This window comes from Cupressus sempervirens, chromosome 4 (assembly GCF_028749045.1).
Source record: "Cupressus sempervirens isolate cs-2001-9-10 chromosome 4, ASM2874904v1, whole genome shotgun sequence".
NCBI lineage: Eukaryota > Viridiplantae > Streptophyta > Pinopsida > Cupressales > Cupressaceae > Cupressus > Cupressus sempervirens.
In genome coordinates, this window is record NC_143121.1 from 797,522,153 (window position 1) to 797,541,628 (window position 19,476).

The window sequence follows — 19,476 nt, forward strand, 5'->3', positions numbered from 1 at the left end:
AATTTCTTGTTATGCCATTTGGACTCACTAATGCACCTAAAACATTCCAATCTTGTATGAATAAGGTATTCAGTCAGCATCTTCAAAAATTTGTTTTGGTATTTTTTGATGATATCTTGATATACAGTAAAACATGGGAAGAGCATCTAAAGCACATAGACACTGTTTTGGGAATCTTGGAGCAGCAATCCTTCTATGCTAAGCTATCTAAATATGAGTTTGATTTGACAGAGATCCTATATTTGGGACATATTATAAGCTCTAAAGGAGTACAGGTTGATCAACAAAAAATCCAGGCAATTTTGGATTGGCCTCCACCCACTAATCTTACACAGTTGAGAGGTTTCTTCGGGTTGTGTAGCTACTATAGGAGATTCGCCAAGGGATTTTCTTAGCTTGTTGCCCCCTTGACTGATTTGACAAAGAAAGGAGCTTTTGTTTGGACAGAAGAGGCACAAAAAACATTTGATAAGCTTAAGGAGGTAATGAGTTCATGCCCTATGCTTGCAATTCCAGATTTCTCTTTACCTTTTGTTGTTGAATGTGATGCTTCGGGAGAAGGTATAGGGGCTGTCCTAACTCAAAGGGGACATCCACTAGCATTTGAGAGTCAAAAATTAAATCAATCAGAAAAAGGGTACTCCATCTATGATAAGGAAATGTTGGCAATCATGCATGCACTTCATAAGTTTAGACAATATTTGGTATGTGGGAGATTCATTGTAAAGACAGACCATAATAGCCTCAGGTTCTTCTTGAACCAAAGGGATTTGAATGATCGTCAACAAAAATGGGTAAGCAAATTGCAAGCTTATGATTTTGATATTGAATACATGAAAGGAAAGAATAATGTGGTTGTTGATGCTCTCTCAAGAAAGCCCACTTTGTGTTCCTTATCATCTATCTCTGCTGATTGGAAAGTCTCCATAATTTTAGAGTATGCTAAAGATTCATTTGCCACCAAGATTTTGGATAAGTTAGTGGATGATAACAGGTACAAGGTTGTTGATGAATTGATTTATTACAAGAACAGAATCTTCTTAGTGCCAGGGTCAAAAACTAAGGAGAGGATATTGAGGGCCTTTCATGACACACCTTTGGCTGGTCACCAGGGATACTTCAAGACATATAGGAAAATTCAAGAGCGGTTTTCATGGAAGGGTATGAAGGAGGATGTCCTTAAACACATTAAGGAATGTATGGTATGCTAACAAAGCAAGAGTGAGCAAAATTTTCCTGCAGGGTTGTTGCAGCCACTTCCTATTCTCGAACAAAAATGGGAAAGTATTTCCATGGATTTCATCACTGGGTTGCCCAAGGTTCAAGGTAAGGATTGCATATATGTGGTGGTAGATAGACTAACTAAGTATGCACATTTCTTTCCTATCACATCTGATTTCAAGGCATCACAAGTGGCCGAATTGTTCTTCAAGGAAATTTTTAGATTACATGGTTTGCCTAGAAACATTGTTAGTGACCGGGACAGTAGATTCCTCAGCTCTTTTTGGAAGGAGCTCTTTCATTTGGCAGGAACTAAACTCACTCCCAGTACTAGCTATCACCCTCAAACAGATGGACAAACAGAGATAGTTAATAAATGGATAGAAGGATATTTGAGGAACTATGTTTCAAATCAACAATATGCTTGGGTGAAATGGTTACACCTAGGGGAGTATTGTTACAATACATCTCATCACATGTCTATTGGTATGCCTCCTTTTCGTGCTCTTTATGGTTATGATGCCATTTCCTTTGTTGATCTAATACTTTTCGATAGCAGAGTACCCGCAGCAAGTGATTTCATCAAGCAAAGCCAAGACATAATACGGTCCCTCAAGGATAATCTACAACATGCACAAAACCAACAAAAGATATATGCTGACAGGAAAAGGATTGAAAGATCTTTTGAGGTGGGAGATTTGGTATTTTTTAGGTTGTAGCCATATAAGCAAATCACCTTGAAGAGAAGTGGGGCAGAGAAACTCAAGCCAAGGTTCTATGGGCCTTATAAAATCATCAAGAAGGTAGGAGAGGTAGCTTATGAATTGGAGCTCCCACCAAACAGCAAAATACACAATATTTTTCATGTATCTTGCTTAAAGAAGGTTCTAGGCCAGCAAACCATAGTATCTACAGAATTACCACCTCTTAATGATGAAGGGAAATTAGTTTTGATACCAGAAGAGATTTTGGATACAAGAGAGAAAAGGTTGAGAAATAGGAGCATCATAGAACATTTGGTCAAATGGAAAGGATTACCACTAGAGGATGCAACTTGGGAAGGAGTACATATTCTTGAGAATTCCAACCTTCATTGCTTGAGGACAAGCAATATTTGGGAGGGGAGGACTTGTCATGTCCCCTATTCAAATAATTAAAAAAAAATAAACTTTGTTAAGGCAGGCAGGCTCCAAAAAGGTGAAATTTCGAAAAAAGGGGCTAATCTTTGGAAACCAATGGACTAATAAATAAAAATTATTATTAAATTATATTTTATTAACCCCTCTTGGACGTGAGTTAGGGTTATACCCTCTTTAAAAGGGGTTTGGAGGCATTTTGGGCTCATTCTACATCTTGATTCTTGCTAATTTTCTTGTTGTTCTTCAGAGGCTATCAAACCTATGGAGAAGGAGACCCAAGAATGGGAGTTTGTAGGTTTCCAGGAAGGCTAAGGATGGGACTTTGAAGCCATTCCATGTGCATGCTCATACAGAGTTTGCCTTTGTGCTGAATAGTGCTGATTTGGGTATTTTCGGAGTTGTTTTTGGTTTGAGTTTGGGTTTTCAGTTGAGTGTTTCATATCAGTTTGGTTTGCTACTGTATTTCAGACTTTATGATGTTAAAATAGGGCTGAATATATGTATTGGTTCATTATTAAACTTCTGAGATAGTTTATGAGTGTTTTGTGGTGTTTTCGGGCATTTTTTATGTTAATTTCGGGAGCCCGATTGAGCATAGTTTTGCCCTACATTTGTGGGCTGTTGTGTAAAGGCTATACAAATCTGGAAATGTCATTTTTTAGGCTGTTATGCTGCTTAAATTTCTGTAAAAATGTCCATTTTCAGATTTATTAATAATTTGTGAAGTTGTGAAGTTTTTGGCACTAATTTGGACATACCCGATTTGGGTTTTATTGGGAAATTGGCAGATCTTTGTAATATTGGTTGTTTGATTTTAAAGTTCTGATTTGAGGCTGGAACTATCATAAAAAATCAGTAAAGGGACATTACATGAGCCTAGATTTTAGATGATGATGATAATGAATACTCACTGTCTATTAGTATCTCAAGTAGAGACCAAAGTTCTTCAGTGCACATGTACTTAGAAACAATATTTTAAGGGATGTAAAAATGATTCCTAAGATTGTTGAGGCTATGAAGACCTAGTTAACATTCACCTTAGTTTTACTTAACACATGATATGCATGTGAGCCTATGTCAGATGATGATGATGAATACTCACCATCTACTAGTAGCTCAAGTAGTGATAGATACTTGATACCTATGGTAATATATGCAATATAGATTCCAAGGATCATCCAAATTCATAAAACAAGAAAAAAAAACGTCCCACAATAGAAGTAGCATATAGACTTATTAGTGATCATATTGTGTTGAAGATGGCTTATGATGTCTAATTATGATGATGATGATGATGAATACTCACCATCTACTAGTAGCTCAAGTAGTGACAAAAGGTCTTCAATGCATATGTACTTAGAAACAAAATCTAGAGAGATCTTATGGTGTCTTTGGGGGTCATAATGTCTTTTTCAACACACAACGATCCCTCATGACCTCTTTTGATATAATAGATCCAACAAGCCTCTAGAAGAACTTATATTTGTTGATAGAGGAGATACATCCATTGTATCTACAATAATCTTATATATCTCACCTCAATGGATGTCATGTTAGTTTTGAAGTTTTCTCCCAACTAGACCTCATTGTCCTTTTATAGTACCTACATGAAAATAGAAATATGAAATTTAATGCTAAGCTCTACAAATACCTTGAAAATGAAGGTGCACTGAAACACAACTTAACATGATCTTTAAAAAATATATAGGAGGGATGAAAACTAATAAAGCATTCTAGTTATCATAAACCATATCAAACCTTGCTTAATGAAAATGTTATTTTTATCTTGACTTGATACCTTTGTAAATCTCTACCAGTATGTTCTTGTTCTTTCTCTTGCCACTCTAAAGAATTTTGTGAATTATAATTCAATGGTTGTATAGAAGCTTCATGAGAAATCCAAAAGTAATATTTATTTCTCATATTTAACAATATTTAACTCATACTGCATGCCCCATTAACATGTTGAGTCATAACTACATACATAAACCCAAATACTTATACAAACATTTATTACAATGGAAACAAGCTCATGTTTAAAAGTGATAAAATGATTTCAACATATGAAATTAAGTGTACCGCATATGATAATGATGGATGCATTTCTATGCCCTCCAAATCTAGTGTTGGTGGCATATTGACAGGCTTTGATGATTACTGAGAGTGTTGAGATTGGGAAGACCTAGTTAACATTCACCTTGGTTTCACTTAACATATGATATGCATGTGAGATTATGTTATATGATGATGATGAATACCCACCATCTACTAGTAGCTGAAGTAGTGATAGATTGTCTTCAGTGCACATGTACTTAGAAAACTTGTGATGAAGATGACACTTGAAACTACTAGACTATCATGGAAAACTTATGATGAAGATGGTACCTGCAACTAATGGGCTATTATGGGAAACTTGTGATAAATATGACACCTTCAACTACCAGTCTATCATGGAAAACATGTGATGAAGATGGCACCTACATTCACTAGAGCACTTATCAAAATGTTTTATTTTTCAAGATCTACACTAAATTGGCTATAATTATTGAGCACTAAAACATACTCTTGGTGATGGAATAATTGTAGATTTCCTTGTTTATTATGGCGATGCACCCTTGGCTTAATTCCATACTCTTCTTCTTCCTATTCTTGACATGTACACACAAACCCATCACTAAATTTTCTAACATGATAAATATCAAAGAGAACGTTGAGGGAAATGAATCAACGTACCTTAGATCTTTCACAAGAAGTCTTTGTCATTTCTTTAGGAGATGATTTATCTTCTAGTTCAACCACAAGAATCTCTCTCCTATATCTTGACATTACATTATATTGTTGCATTGTAATTAGGTCTTCCTTGTGAGGATTACAGTTTGGATGAACAACAAATAGAATGATTCCATGAGCCATAGTGTGAGTTCCAGAAGATAAAATTACCTTGATGGAATTGGCACTTGAATATTTGTATAAAACCCACTATGCATTGTCCCTCCACTAGACACTTTCTTTGTATAAAACCCATTGTGCATATCACTCCAATCATTTATTTGATGAAATTAATTCATTTTTAGGTAGTTGCTTCATTAATTGGGCCTAATTAGTCATGTTATACCTCTAAACAATTGACTATACTTTTACATAGACATAACACAATCGTTTTATGTCTAGTAAAGTCATACTAGACAGAATGTGATCGTGTTATGCCCATTGTGTCTAGTATGAAAGTTTAGTCACATGAAGATTAATGTTATCATGTTTTGTTGACAAAAAAACACAATCGTGTTTTGGCTTGGTAATAGACCTATTCAACTATCCAATGGTTGGGTTGATGTTTTCCCTCCATTTTTCATTTTTTAGACATTTTTTCAACTTCTAAGATCAATTATCATCTTTGACTTCATCGGCTTTACAAATGGTGAAGTGGTTGTATCTAAAATTATCACCATAATCTCACACATTTTCTTACTTTTCTAACAATATAATTTTTTTAATCTTTGGACAATATTAGCGTTGTGATGTTGATTTTTCTATATTAGTGTCTTGACAATCCTCTTAGACACATTTCTACCATTTTTTAATAACTTTTGATCTACTTAACTAAATTAGAGAATAAATTATATATTATTTTTCTACACTTTATTCTATACACTTTTTTTAAAAAGTGATGATTTTATAGTATTTTGATGCAAGTTATACCCAAAGCATGAATAGGTACTATAATTTTAGGATGGAGTCACTTTAAGTAATCATAGAAAAATAAACAACTTTTCAGAAAATTATGAAAAAATTACTTCTACCTATCATCCTACTAAAGGGATTTTTCAAAATACTAAATATAACTATATGTTTTGTTGAGCCCACAAAAACAACTATGTTTTATTTTTCATCAAAAAATAGGGACAATTTTAGAGTACTACAACTTTTTTGTTTTACACATTTTCTCATTTGGAGTGCATGACCATCAAATGGGTCTTCTAAGATTAGGTTTACCTGATTTCAAAAAAAGGGTGTCCACTTATGCCCCCCTTTTTGCACATGCCTAGGCCAACTATTAGAGACATGGACTTCATGTGATTTAGTCAAGAGGAATTTAAAGAGAGGTTAGAGAACTCAACCGGATGAACCCTTCATGAATGAAATCATGGGAAGTGACATGGTGGAATTTGTCCCTTTCACACCTACCATTTTATGTCCAGGGTTAATACAAGAATGTATAAACAAACTTGATCATAGGAACCACTATATCAGTAAAGATGACGATGGGGTTTTGTTAATGGTCAATGGGGATACTATAAATAATGTGTCTAAATTACTTGATAGTGCACATTGAAAATATTCTCCTATTCAGTCTGTTGCAAGCTTCAACAAGTGCATAGATAAACACTGAAGGGTTGTTGCCAGAAACTAGTTGCTAAAATTTAAAAAGGGTGGTTCATAGTTGTAAATTATTCTCACCAAGGATCATATGAAGCTCTAAATTAGAGATTTAATGGTTTTTTTTCACATAATAAATGGTGCCTCACAAGCACATTCATTTTTTGAATGGATGTACTTTTTCATCCAACTCATTCTAAAAGGAAAATAATATGTGGATTGGGAAAAAATAATAGCAAATTCCATGAAAGATAAGTAAAAAATGGCTCATCTTGGTTACAAGGATTTTTTTAGGACTTCATACCTCACATATTTCCTTTCATTTACTAGAGGGCTAGAGGGAATTCCCCATGAACATTGGACATATAGCTTCATTATTTATGAATACTACCCAATGATACAAGGAAACAAAACATTGGAAGATTATAAGAGGGTACATGATGTGTTCACTAGAAAATTGTGCTTAGAATTGGCAGGAACCCTCAATAGAAAAATGATAGATGTTGGTAGGTGCATATGGGAGTTTCTACACATAGTATCCCCATTTTGCATACATTTGAGTAGGAGGGTTCAAAGATGAATCTATGGAATTACCCATGTACTCCTTTGATTGTTTCATATTCGTTGAATTGTGTAGACAACTCTCCCAAGTAGTGAAGAAATATTTGCAAGAGGATGAATGGGAAAGCATGTTCCTAGTAAAATTGCATCTATTTTCTTGTCAATCCTTAGTAAACACAATTAGTATAGTCTATTATCTACATAGTTTGATTTCAAGTATTATCAAATCAGTCAAGGATTTGTCAATAAAGTTTTTCTAAAAGAACCTTGAATATTAACAGACACACACACAAATATAAATGTGTGTGTGTGTGTGTCTTCAATATTTTTGTTTCATAGGATTTATGCAATAGAAGCTACAAAACATCAACACTCCCTCTTAGCTAGGGAGGATAAACACATATATGATATTACCTCAATGTAATATCAAGAAGGAAATATTTAAGAATATCCTTGATCATACAATATTCACCATTAGATATCATCTCATGATATCAATAGTAATGGCCTCTTGAATCTCAAGATTTATAAGGTAATGACCTCCTGAATATCACGTCACATGATATTCACCAAGTATCTACAACATAACTATACAAACAACTTATAGATCATCAATGTAATGACATCTATCACTTAGTTATTGATTTACAATATATAATCTATCATGATCTTAAACATTATAAAATGTCTATCAGAATAGAAAAAAATTATTGGAAGATTGTCAACTTTTAATAACTTGTGTAAATACAAGATATGGTCATTTGAAAGTCATCACTTCCTCATGATGTACACAAGGGGCATGCCCATTAAAATCATGAAATAACACATATGAAATCAAAACTTTTCATGAAGTCAAACTCCCTATAAATCTAATATCAACTTTTCTAACCTCTTGATAAAAGGTTGTCTCTTATGAAGTGTTAGACTCACTCGTAATCTGGTATCATACTTTTGACCTCCTGGTAGAAAGTCATGTCGTGCTCCTTAGTTCAACAATTATTTATTTATCTAAGAATGTTAAAGTCTCAATATTCACATTAGGAATTCCAACCTGCATACATGGAATTTCATCTGATGAATCATAGTCTTTTAACTATTATAGTTTTCTTGTTAGTAAAGGAACCATCTCACCATAGTCTACTCCTTATAAACCAATCAAACCAAGATTCTCAGAAGTCAACTAAATCATGTCTTCTATCTTCTCCCTCTATTACAAAAGCACATCTCTAATGAATTTCCTAGACTCCCTCTTGTTATAGAAGGGTACTCATAGATTATTCTTCTTTTCATGCAAGAACATCCTCAAAGATAAGGAAAAATATCAAGGAAAACAATTCTTATACTACATATAGAAATACAATTAAGAGAGAGAATATAGTGAGTAGATAAATGTAAAACTTAAAGCTAATGAATACTTATATGAACATCCTTGATACATGTTTCTTTAATGAAGGTAAATATCCATCAAATCATAAAATGAATTCTTAGATTGTTTGAGAGACATCTCTTTTGAATCATCACCTCACTAAGGATCGTTCAAATTAGAACTTTGATAGTATTTATTCTCTGACGTCTCCCCTCTAAAGATGATTCAAGTGGGAATGGAACATTAGTTTTTTTTGAATGGATAAGATACCATATCTTGTGTAGGCTTTTAAATATCCCAATGAATGAGGCTATGTGGTTAAATGTATATATATTGGATGTTGAATGGTAAGCTATAATTAAATTCTGGTTGGGATGTATCTTAATGAATGATATCAGGTGTAGGTGGTGGATGAATTTGATGGAAGTTTATATATATATATATATGCTTAAAAGTATAGTTTCATAGGTAAATAAGTCTCAAATTTCATGTGTCACAAGGCCCAATAGGGGAGGCTAGGTGTAAGTATTAGGCACTGGTCAATAGCTAAATATTTGCACCACCAATAAGTATTGCAACTACTTCCATCAGTTTTTTGTTTGCAATAACATCCATACCATTTGTCAATGCCTATATTTAGACAAATTTGACAGAAGTGATATCTCTCATTCTACACCCCACAAAGCGAAATTAATAAGCAATTGTTTTCTTTTTCTTTACTAATACTCAATTATCATGTGAGATATGCTATAAGTCATGAATAGGTCTATTTACAATAGCCAAGACCTAGTTTATAATCCTCAAAATTAATGGTAATGTGAAATATTAAATAAGATATTATATCCAATTTAAAGGAATTTCTACTTATAGGAAAACCAGATGAATTTGACAGAATAGATGATCGACTTAAGCCTAATTGAAGATCCCTATTCCCTAAAAAGGGACAAAATTGTCAAAATTATTTTAAAAATAAAAATAAAAGACATCAAGGCTTGAGAGGCATATTATCGAAACCATTTAGTTTCTTTTGAAACATAGAGACTTTTAAACAAAATAAGAGGATTTTGGCCTGGGGTGCAACAATATCACGAATTTGAATTAGGAATTAAAATTACAATACATAGTGTAGAACCTATGGTAATTTGACTTAATTGAAAGCAATTAAAGAGCAATAGTAGATGTTTCTGAAAGCCAAAAAGTGATACATTCATTTCAAAAATATAGTTTATACAAGTTTGATGGATCCCAAGGGTCACCATTATCCCTTGGAAATGAAAACAAAAAGTCTGCAAGCTAAGTAATTACAAAATAAACTCTAACAACTATAAAAACTACAAATATCTATATTAAAAATTGTGCCTGCTTATAGAAGTCATAACTTTCTACTCGTAGCTCGAAATCACGTCGAATCGTCAGAATTTATGGAAAGATCTTCTAAAGTTCTACATTCAATGTCTAAATTTTTAAGCATAGCTATAACATGCTAGCATTGTTGAGGCCCAAAATAACATCGGAGGCTTCCGAAAATGCAAAATTCTACAACATAGAAAATACCGAAAAAAACAAATTCCATATTTTTCATATTTTTTCTTATGAAAACATCCTCAGCATCTTCCTAGCCTATGTTTTGATTAATCACACTGCATGAGTGAGTGTGAGATCCAAATTCAATTCCAGAAAATACAAAATTATGGTCTGAAGATGGACATGAAAAATTGATAGGATGAGAAAAATTATAGGCAAATTAATGGATTCTTCAAACTCATTATCTCATGCTAATGTTACTTTATTTAAAATCTTAGAAGTGATTTTTCTCAAATTTCTATGTTCAATTGAAAACCTAGGAGATTTGAAATTAAGTAATAGAAAAATGAACGCATGATCTGGGTCCATGCAAATAAAATACCCTAATATCTATGGGAACAAATAAACTCATATTGGTTAAGACTCATATCTCTCGCTTATTTTTAAAAGTTGAAAAAAGTATATAAGCAGGAAAATGTATGTGGGCAACTTGATGAAGATCCAAGTTAGGCCCTTCAGTGACTAAAAAGTGGGGAAAGTTAAAAGAATAAACCATTATTTGAGTAAAGAACTTTATGGAAGATCCCAACCAAGGATTATTTTGTGTCTTGAAGCAAGTTTAGAAATATCCAGTTGAAATCACACCCCATACAAAGACATAGAGGAAACCTTTATAACATAATAGATTTCCAAGAACCCGAGTTGCAACAAATGTCAAATTTCTACCAAAATCCACAAAAATTAAGTATAATACAACAAATAGGACTTGTTTTGGTCCTTTATGAATCCATCAACAATATGAAAACATTGTGACAAGCGCTTCCAACTGCATCTTCTTCATATATAAAAAATGGTGGTGAAAGGGAAAAATTAAAAGATATCTACTTGCAAAAGTGTCATATAGATAAGTAATTGGCATTAAATTATGCTACTAATACTATTATTTAATTATATTGATAAAGTGGGATATATAAATTTGAGATAAATTATGAATTTATTTATAATGTAAATTAGTTTTCTCCTTACTATTTTTATGTCTAGCCAATACAAACACACATAAGTTTTATTATTGCTAGGTCAAGACTTATGTTTCCTATAATGCCCCTCCTTTCTTATCATTTTATACTTAGTTTTTAAAGTTCTATATGACTCTTCTATAGATGTGATAGCCCTTATTTGATGTGTTCTTATTGTATTAGTTGTATTCATGCATTTGCTTATGAGATGATGTATCTGTAATTTTGTTATGATCATGAACATGTACTTGAGACTTAAACTAATTATTATAAAGTTTTTAAATGTGACTCAATGTGAAGGAACCCTTGAAAAATGGGAAACCGTATTTGTAATTGTTTATGTGTATGTGTATATTGCTTCCGCATTGTTACTTTAATAATGTTTAATTTATTTTTTAAAATAATTTAGTAAACATTGTAACATGTTAGGTTTATTTCTCTTAGGTTCCCGAGCAGGGCATTACATCTGGTATCAGAGCCAAGTTTCAACATTACGAACTCTGGGCATATTGTGCACCATCAGTTAACAAGTAGTTACACTTGCAACAAGATGAAACTACAAGACTTGTCAACAAAAAATGTAAACAACAAAATTGGAAACAATAGAACTAAATAAAACTTTGAATTGTAATTCGTGGTGTTTCAAAGCTATTTTGTGACTTCATATTTCATCTTTGCTATCTTAGTAGCAATAGTCGGCTTCCAAGAGTAATCCTATTTTAAGGGGAGGATGTAATGCCCCTCCTTTGCTATCATTTTATGCATAGTTGTTAAAGTTCTATATGACTCTTCTATAGATGCGATAGTCCTTATTTGATGTGTTCTCATTGTATCAGTTCTATTCATGCATTTTTTTATGAGATGATGTATTTGTTATTTCTTTATGATCATGAGCATGTACTTGAGACTTAAACTAATTATTATAAACTTCTCAAATGTGACCCAACGTAAAGGAATCCTTGAAGAATAGAAAATTGTATTTGTAATTGCTTGTGTATGTGTATATTGCTTCTGTGCTGTTATTTTGATGTTTTAAAAACTTTTTTTTTTAAAGTTCGCTAAACATTGTAACATGTTAGGTTTATTTCTCTTGGGTTCCCGAGTGGGGAGTTACATTTCCACATTGCTTTACACCAATTCATATATCTTTGAGAATTGTGCAAATTGCTCTTACCTATGATCTCTAATAATTGTATTGTATTAATATATTTTCTTGTAGTATCTTCCTAGTTTATAATTGACCATCATTATTTTAGCCAGTGGTTTAATTAATTTTTTAGTTTAACATTTTCAATTATTTATGATTGGTTGTTGATTTCACTTATCTATAGGTGAAGATTAATGTATTCGTAACAAAAATTCACAATTATTTTATTGTTAAAAAATACATTTATAATATTTCTTTAGAACTATTGGGCCAGAGATCTTTGTTTGGATGATATATATTTTTATCTTGGTCTTCTAATTAACCTCTTTGCATTTTCACCTTGGACTCCAAATCTATATATCTTAGAATATGTGAGTGTTGTGCATAGCTTTTTCTTTGTAAGATTCTAATGTAGTTTTTACTTTTTGTTTTTTTGTTTTATGACTTTAATAATTATTGTTAATAATATATTTTAATATGTTATATTATTAAAATATTTGAATAATATAAAAATATTTAATTATTATTATAGATAAACAACCTAAGCTTTGATACATCATAAACTACATAGATACATCTGAATAATCAACTTTTAGTCCCAAGTTACTTTTTCCACATTCAATATAGGTCATTCCTTGTCCTTCCCTTCTTCTACCTCCGATTAGGATCTATATATAATTTAAGCACTACATCTTGCACTTATGTTGAGGATAAAGCTCTGAAAAGTCATGAAACATGAACAAAAAATGGCATAGAAATGAACGTAAAGTGATAAAAGCATTTCTTAAACAATGATAAAAAAAATACATTTAATTCATCATGAAATACATCTAATAGAGAGAATTAGTCATTACTTGGCTGATAAAATATATCTTAACCAGTGTGATTATCATTTTGTTGCATCAAAGTGTGTTTTTCCATCTTAGTTACATAAAAATACAACAATAATAAACATATGTTACTCTATTGGCATAAAATGAGGGGAAAGAGGCTCCCCGTCATTATGAATGTCCATCAAGTCCAAACTAGATGATTCCAAAACCTCCAAATTCACCTCAAACTCATTTTCCTAGGCTCCAACACCATTTTCCTCAATGAATCTATCTATACAATCATATTGTCTTGGGATGCAAAATGTAGGTAGTGGGTAAAAGCTAAAGGAAGATCCATGAATCTTTCCTGAGATAATGAGATGAAAACTATGGTTGAAATTCTAAAAAAAATAAACGTTCCTTAATTTAGATGGAGTCCATATATTGAAATTTTGACTTCTTATGTTTGACCTTCTTCTATACCTCTTTTAGCTAATTCGTCTGCTCTTTGATTATCTTCCCAGTATATATGATTGATTGTGATACTGTCAAAGGTATGACATAGTGAGAGGGTTGTAGATAAATTTGAGTCCTATCTCTAATTAATGAGGGACCTTTTCTTATAGTATTTATTAGAATTACAGAAGCCTTTAATCTCTACATTCTTGTAACCAAGAGTTTTACATTATTTTAAACCTTCAACTAAAGTCATTAAAATTGCTCAATTATTAGTTTTTATTCCTATATACCTCGCTAATTTTTCAGTCCTCATGCCTTCTGAGTTCTAAATACTACAACCAATGTCTTCTTTGTTTGGATTCCCTCTTGAAGCTTTGTCAAAATTGAGTTTGAACCATCCCTCCTTGGGTGGTTTCCATTGGCATGTCTATTGTTTTCTTTTTGAAGTTCCCCCTTATTCCTATAAAGAGGGGTAATTTTAGACCTATCCACTTGCCTCTTATTTTCCCATCCCAACAAGACATTAAGGCCCTCTTCTTTTGTTTTTCCAAAGCCCAACTGATAGTAAGCTCAATTTTAATAAGAAGTTGTTCTACATTCATCTTCTTATCTTGAAAAAATATTCAATTGTGTCCCTTCCATTATTCTCATAGGACTATGGAAGGTGTGGATATCCATAGAGGGCTATATATACTATCATTTCTAAGGAGGCCAAGGGACCAAGCATGTAGCATATCTGTTATAGTTCCTGAAAATGTTGTTACCAAGCATTGTGAACAAAGCCATTTCCAACATTGACTCGAATAAGGGCAATGCAGAAAAAGGTGGTAAATGAATTCTTCCTCATTTTTGCATAAAGGACATCTAATTAGGTCTTGGTATCCCATTTTCCCAAATCTTTGTGAGGTAAGGACCTTCCTATTTAAAATTAACCAGATGAAAAATCTTCCTTTATTCTAATATAATGTTGTACTAAGGAAAACCTTTGTGCTCATCTAGAGAGACTTGAGGAATTTATAACCCCTTCTTTGAGTTACATTCCTCACTCTTACTTTTATCCCACATCTATTTGTCCTTGCCAAAATGAAAGTTACTTTCCCATTTGATAAGGTTCCTTTTAGATTTTCCTCTTCTTTAGGTGGGAGGTTCATGTCCTTAAAATCCTTTCATTTCTAGCCTTTTCCTCCATCCTCAAAGGTCACATAATCTATAACTTTTTAAAAATAATTTATTTATAACTAACATTCAATAATAATTAATTTTAAAATCACAAGAATTTTTAAATTTTTAAATCTTTTGAGTAATAAAATCATTTATAAATAATAAATATATAGACAAAATTAAATTTAAATAGTAATATTGATTATGTATTATTTAGCATTAATCTTGATGTGTAAATTAAAAATGATTTACAATTTTAAATTTTTTGGTTAGGTAATATAACCTATGATTTTATTACAAATTTTATTATTTTGGATTTTAAAAAGCTTGATTTTGTTCAAAATCTTGAGGTAAGTCACCTACCTCCCTATTGTTCTTGAATCTAATAGTGGAGTCAATTTTTTTCATAGTCATCTGCTACATGAACTATGTTTCTATAAACTATGTCTTCTACCGCTCCATTGCTAACATCTTAGAAGCTCTAAAAAATTAAAACCTCAAAATATCTAGGAGAGTAATGGACAAGAAATCTCGATCTTCGTGTAAAGTTAAGAATTTTTCTCCCATAGATTCAAATGACAAAATAGGGGCTTGATATTGAGCCTCTAGTGACCTTTATTTGAAGGGAACTTGTTTGTGGCTCCCCAATCGTATATAATTGATCATTCAATGGTAATGTTAAATACAAGGCCCAAAATTTTACATATAATGGTGTTCCCATGTTGAGTGAAGAACATTGAACTACAAAGGCCATGCCATATTCGTCTAACTATGGTTGGGTGATTGCGATTAAGCATGCCATACAAATAATAGTACTATGTGGAGAAGCTGAAAAATGAGCAAGCCGATATGACTAAATTAGAAAATGATTCAATGAAAATGCCAAAAAGAAATATTAGGTTACAACACATAAATTTTATAAAAAATGTCAATAAGATATTTTTCTCTGGAAAAGAAAATATCATGTTCTTACTCAAAATTAAAAATATATTTTGTGCTATGAATTGATTGATAGAATTTAAGCTTAACAAGTATGACCAATATCTTCATGAAGAAGCTTGAAATTATTACTAACTAGGCTATAACCTTGGTTCCATATTTGAACATCTATCTTAAATCTTATAATAAAACCAACTTCATATTTTTACCATTTTAACATTAAAAAATTTGTAGAAAAATCATAAACTATATATATTTATAAATTCTCAAATTATTGGCTGACATAATTGTCTATTTGCAACGTGGCGAACTCATAAATCTATACACGTCAATTTTTATCACTGCAAACTCATGACATGAAGAGATTTCATAACGGAATGAATGCAAATAAAACTAATGTAAGAACTGAGATTTCATAACCTATATACGAAATCTCTTCTGATCATTTTCGCCTGTAATGAATAAAATAGGAAAAAAATCCACTCAAATTAGACTGTCAGTATTGCTAATTGAACAGCTGAATTAGAGAGCTGATTTAGGGCCCACCCGGATTCGAACCAGGGACCGCCTGATCTGCAGTCAGATGCTCTACCACTGAGCTATAGGCCCATGTTGATTAATTCTCGTATTACTTACAATTAAAACTTGGTCACTCGAAAGTTGACTATTTAGTCGATGCCACATAATTCCCAAAATTCCTTTCACTTCGCTTTCAAATATTGTCAAAACTCTTTTTTATTTATTTATCGTGATTTTAGAAAAACCCAAGTTTCATGCTATTAATTTTCACATATAAATTTAAAATATAGTAACTCAAAAAATATATGTAATATTGATTCCAATGTATGTACATTCCTATACTAGTATAAAATATATATACTGGTAGTTCAAGTAGTGATAGATACTTGATATTTGTGGTAATATATGCAATATGGATCCTAAGGATCGCCCAACTTCATAAAACAAGAAAGAAAATATCCTACCATGGAAGTAGTATACAACTTTGTGTAAGGATCATATTGTATTGAAGATGGCTTTTGATGGATGCAACAACTAAAGACCGTGATAAAAAATTTACTTCATTAACCACACATTCTTCTTGAACGCAAATTTAAGCTTTGGGACACACATGGACCATAAACGTGGAGGAATTTGATTTTAGATGCATGTAAGCTCATTTCAAAGTTTTTTCTTGGGAAGATAATCGGTAGTGACAAGAGTTTCATTTATTGTGCAGTAAGTGGGAATAAATTTTCAACACATGGACATAATTTGCATTGATGAACAAATTTTTAAACATTCAAAAAATTTGGATGTATTATGTTGACACATTTCATTTCAAAATAGAGAGAGAGAGAGAGAGAGAGAGAGAGAGAGAGAGATTGGAGCACCTCCAAAATTATATCTATACATTTATCAGAGCACTTATCAACATGTTTCATTAATTCAAAATCGCTAAATTGGCTATCAATGTCAAGTATCAATTTATTTTTCATCTCGACAAGCTCCAATAATTTTTCTAGTCATTCGAGAAAAATATTGTTGTAGATTTCCATGTTTTTCATGGTAATGCACCCTTGACTTAATTCCAGACCCTCCTTCCTCCTATTCTTGACATGCACAAAAAACTACATAACTGGATTTTCCTACATGATAAAAATCAAAGAGAAAGTTGAATAAAATGAATCGACATATCTCAAAGCCTTCACAAGAAGTCTTTGTCTTTTCTTCAGAAGATGATTCATCTTCTTATTCAACCACAAGAATCTTTCTCCTATATCTTGAGCTTACATTGTATTGTTGCATTACAAAATTAGGTCTTCCCTATAAAGGTTGTCATTTGGATGAACAATAAATTGAATGATTCCAAGATCTAAACTCTGAGTTTTAGAAGCTAAACTTTCCTCGATAGAGTTGGCATTTGAATCGTTGTATAAATCTCATTGTGCTTCGTCCCTCCACATTCTTTCTATGGTGGGATTTGGGCAGTCTTTGGCATTGTTTTTCTGACAGTATTTTTTCTAATTACTCTCACAATATTCTAAAAGAGACGATGAAGTGATTGAAAAATGTGATGGTTCTAATGTGTCCCATGCATGGCTCATTCAAAGCATAAAACTTGGGATTTAGAAACTTTTTATAGTGCCCTAGTTGATCCAATCATTTGTTTGATGAAATTAATTCATTTTTGGGTAATTGCTTCATTAACTAGGTCTAATTAGGCTTATTAGGCTTCTAAACAGTTGATTATACATTTACATAGACAACACAATCGCATTATGTCTAGTATAGTCATACTAGACATAATGCGACTATGTTATGTCTAGTACGATAGTTTTGTCATGCGAAGCATAATGCAGCTGCGCTTTGTTAACAAAATAAGGTGATCATGTTTAGGCTTGGTAATAGGCATGTTTAAGTACCCAAAGGCTTGGGTTGATAGTTTCCCTCCATTTTTTTGTTGCTTTAGATGTTTTTTTATGTTTTTAATATCAATTCTCGTCTTTGACTTCATCAAGTTTGCAAATGGTAAAGTGGGTATCTCTAAAGTTACCACTATAATCTCACACATTTTCTTACCTTTCTTAACTTTTTTTTATAAAAAAAATTGGAGAAGATTAACTTTGTGAAGTTGATTTTTCTATATCAGTGTCTTGACAGTCCTCTTAGACATGTGTTCCTAGGCCAGAAGGCATGGAATCATGTATTGGTGATCTGAATGGTTTGTATATTTATTTTACCACAATGATATGTGGTGTGTAGGGGAGCGTGGTGTGCGCTACTTCCTACGTTGGATGATTTAAGGGTCTCCGCCCTACTCTCGTATAGTGCCCTTATTTTTCTAAGCTTAGTTTCTTCCTTAGTGTGTGATGTTTAAGGGTGGCCCTTGCCGAAAGATATTTGTGGTGACGACTTTAGAATTGGATAAATCATTATCATCCCATACTTATTATTGCCCATAAAGTTTTTTTCGAGATGTCAAGACCAAGATGATGTGAATTTTATTCAAATTGGGTTACTTGGTGATGAAGTTTAGTGATGACGAGCCTCTCAAATAAGGCAAAGGAAGTCCTATAGCGGTTATATGTTGAAAATATGATTACTAGCATAATGAAGCATTTCCTTGACATAATTGAATAGTTACAAACAACCAAATACGATTAGGTGTTGTGAAAAGTGGTGTCACTTCATTTGCACCCTCTCTCTCTCTCTCTCTCTCTCTCTCTCTCTCTCTCTCTCTCTCTCTCTCTCTCTCTCTCTCTCTCTCTCTCTCTCACTCACACACACACACACACACACACAAACACACACACACACACAAAAGATGTAAAATAAATAAATGAGACACAACCCTTACAATAGATACAATTCTTAAAAAGCTTTTGCATACCAAAGTTGTATACGCACTCTAATAAATGATATTTTCATTGGCAAAGATTGAATACTGAACTAAGTGTGTGGATTTAGGATCATTGAATAAATTTTTATATGCGATTTTGGATTGGATTGCAGTGGTTGGGTATCAAGAATGAGTGTCTTCATCGTATTTCTATTTCTCGCATAACCAGAAAGAAATTTTTTTTGTTTACAAGAAGCTTTAGAGTCAAGAATATTATACAGTTTCATCCTTTATGAACATTTCTTAATTCTCTAAATAATTTAATATCAAATAAGTGGGTTGGATCATTTAGGGCATATTTAGACTCAATTATGATAGATATAGTAAAATATTTAATTGTTTCCATATCTATGT

At 32.3% G+C, this 19,476-nt stretch overlaps 1 non-coding gene across 1 annotated transcript; it reads right to left on the reverse strand.

Annotated features, from left to right (window-relative positions):
* Positions 1-16,259: 16,259 nt before the first annotated feature.
* Positions 16,260-16,331, reverse strand: TRNAC-GCA (transfer RNA cysteine (anticodon GCA)). Its single transcript has one exon. It is a non-coding gene; the product is annotated as a tRNA-Cys (tRNA).
* Between the last annotated feature and the right edge of the window lie 3,145 nt (positions 16,332-19,476).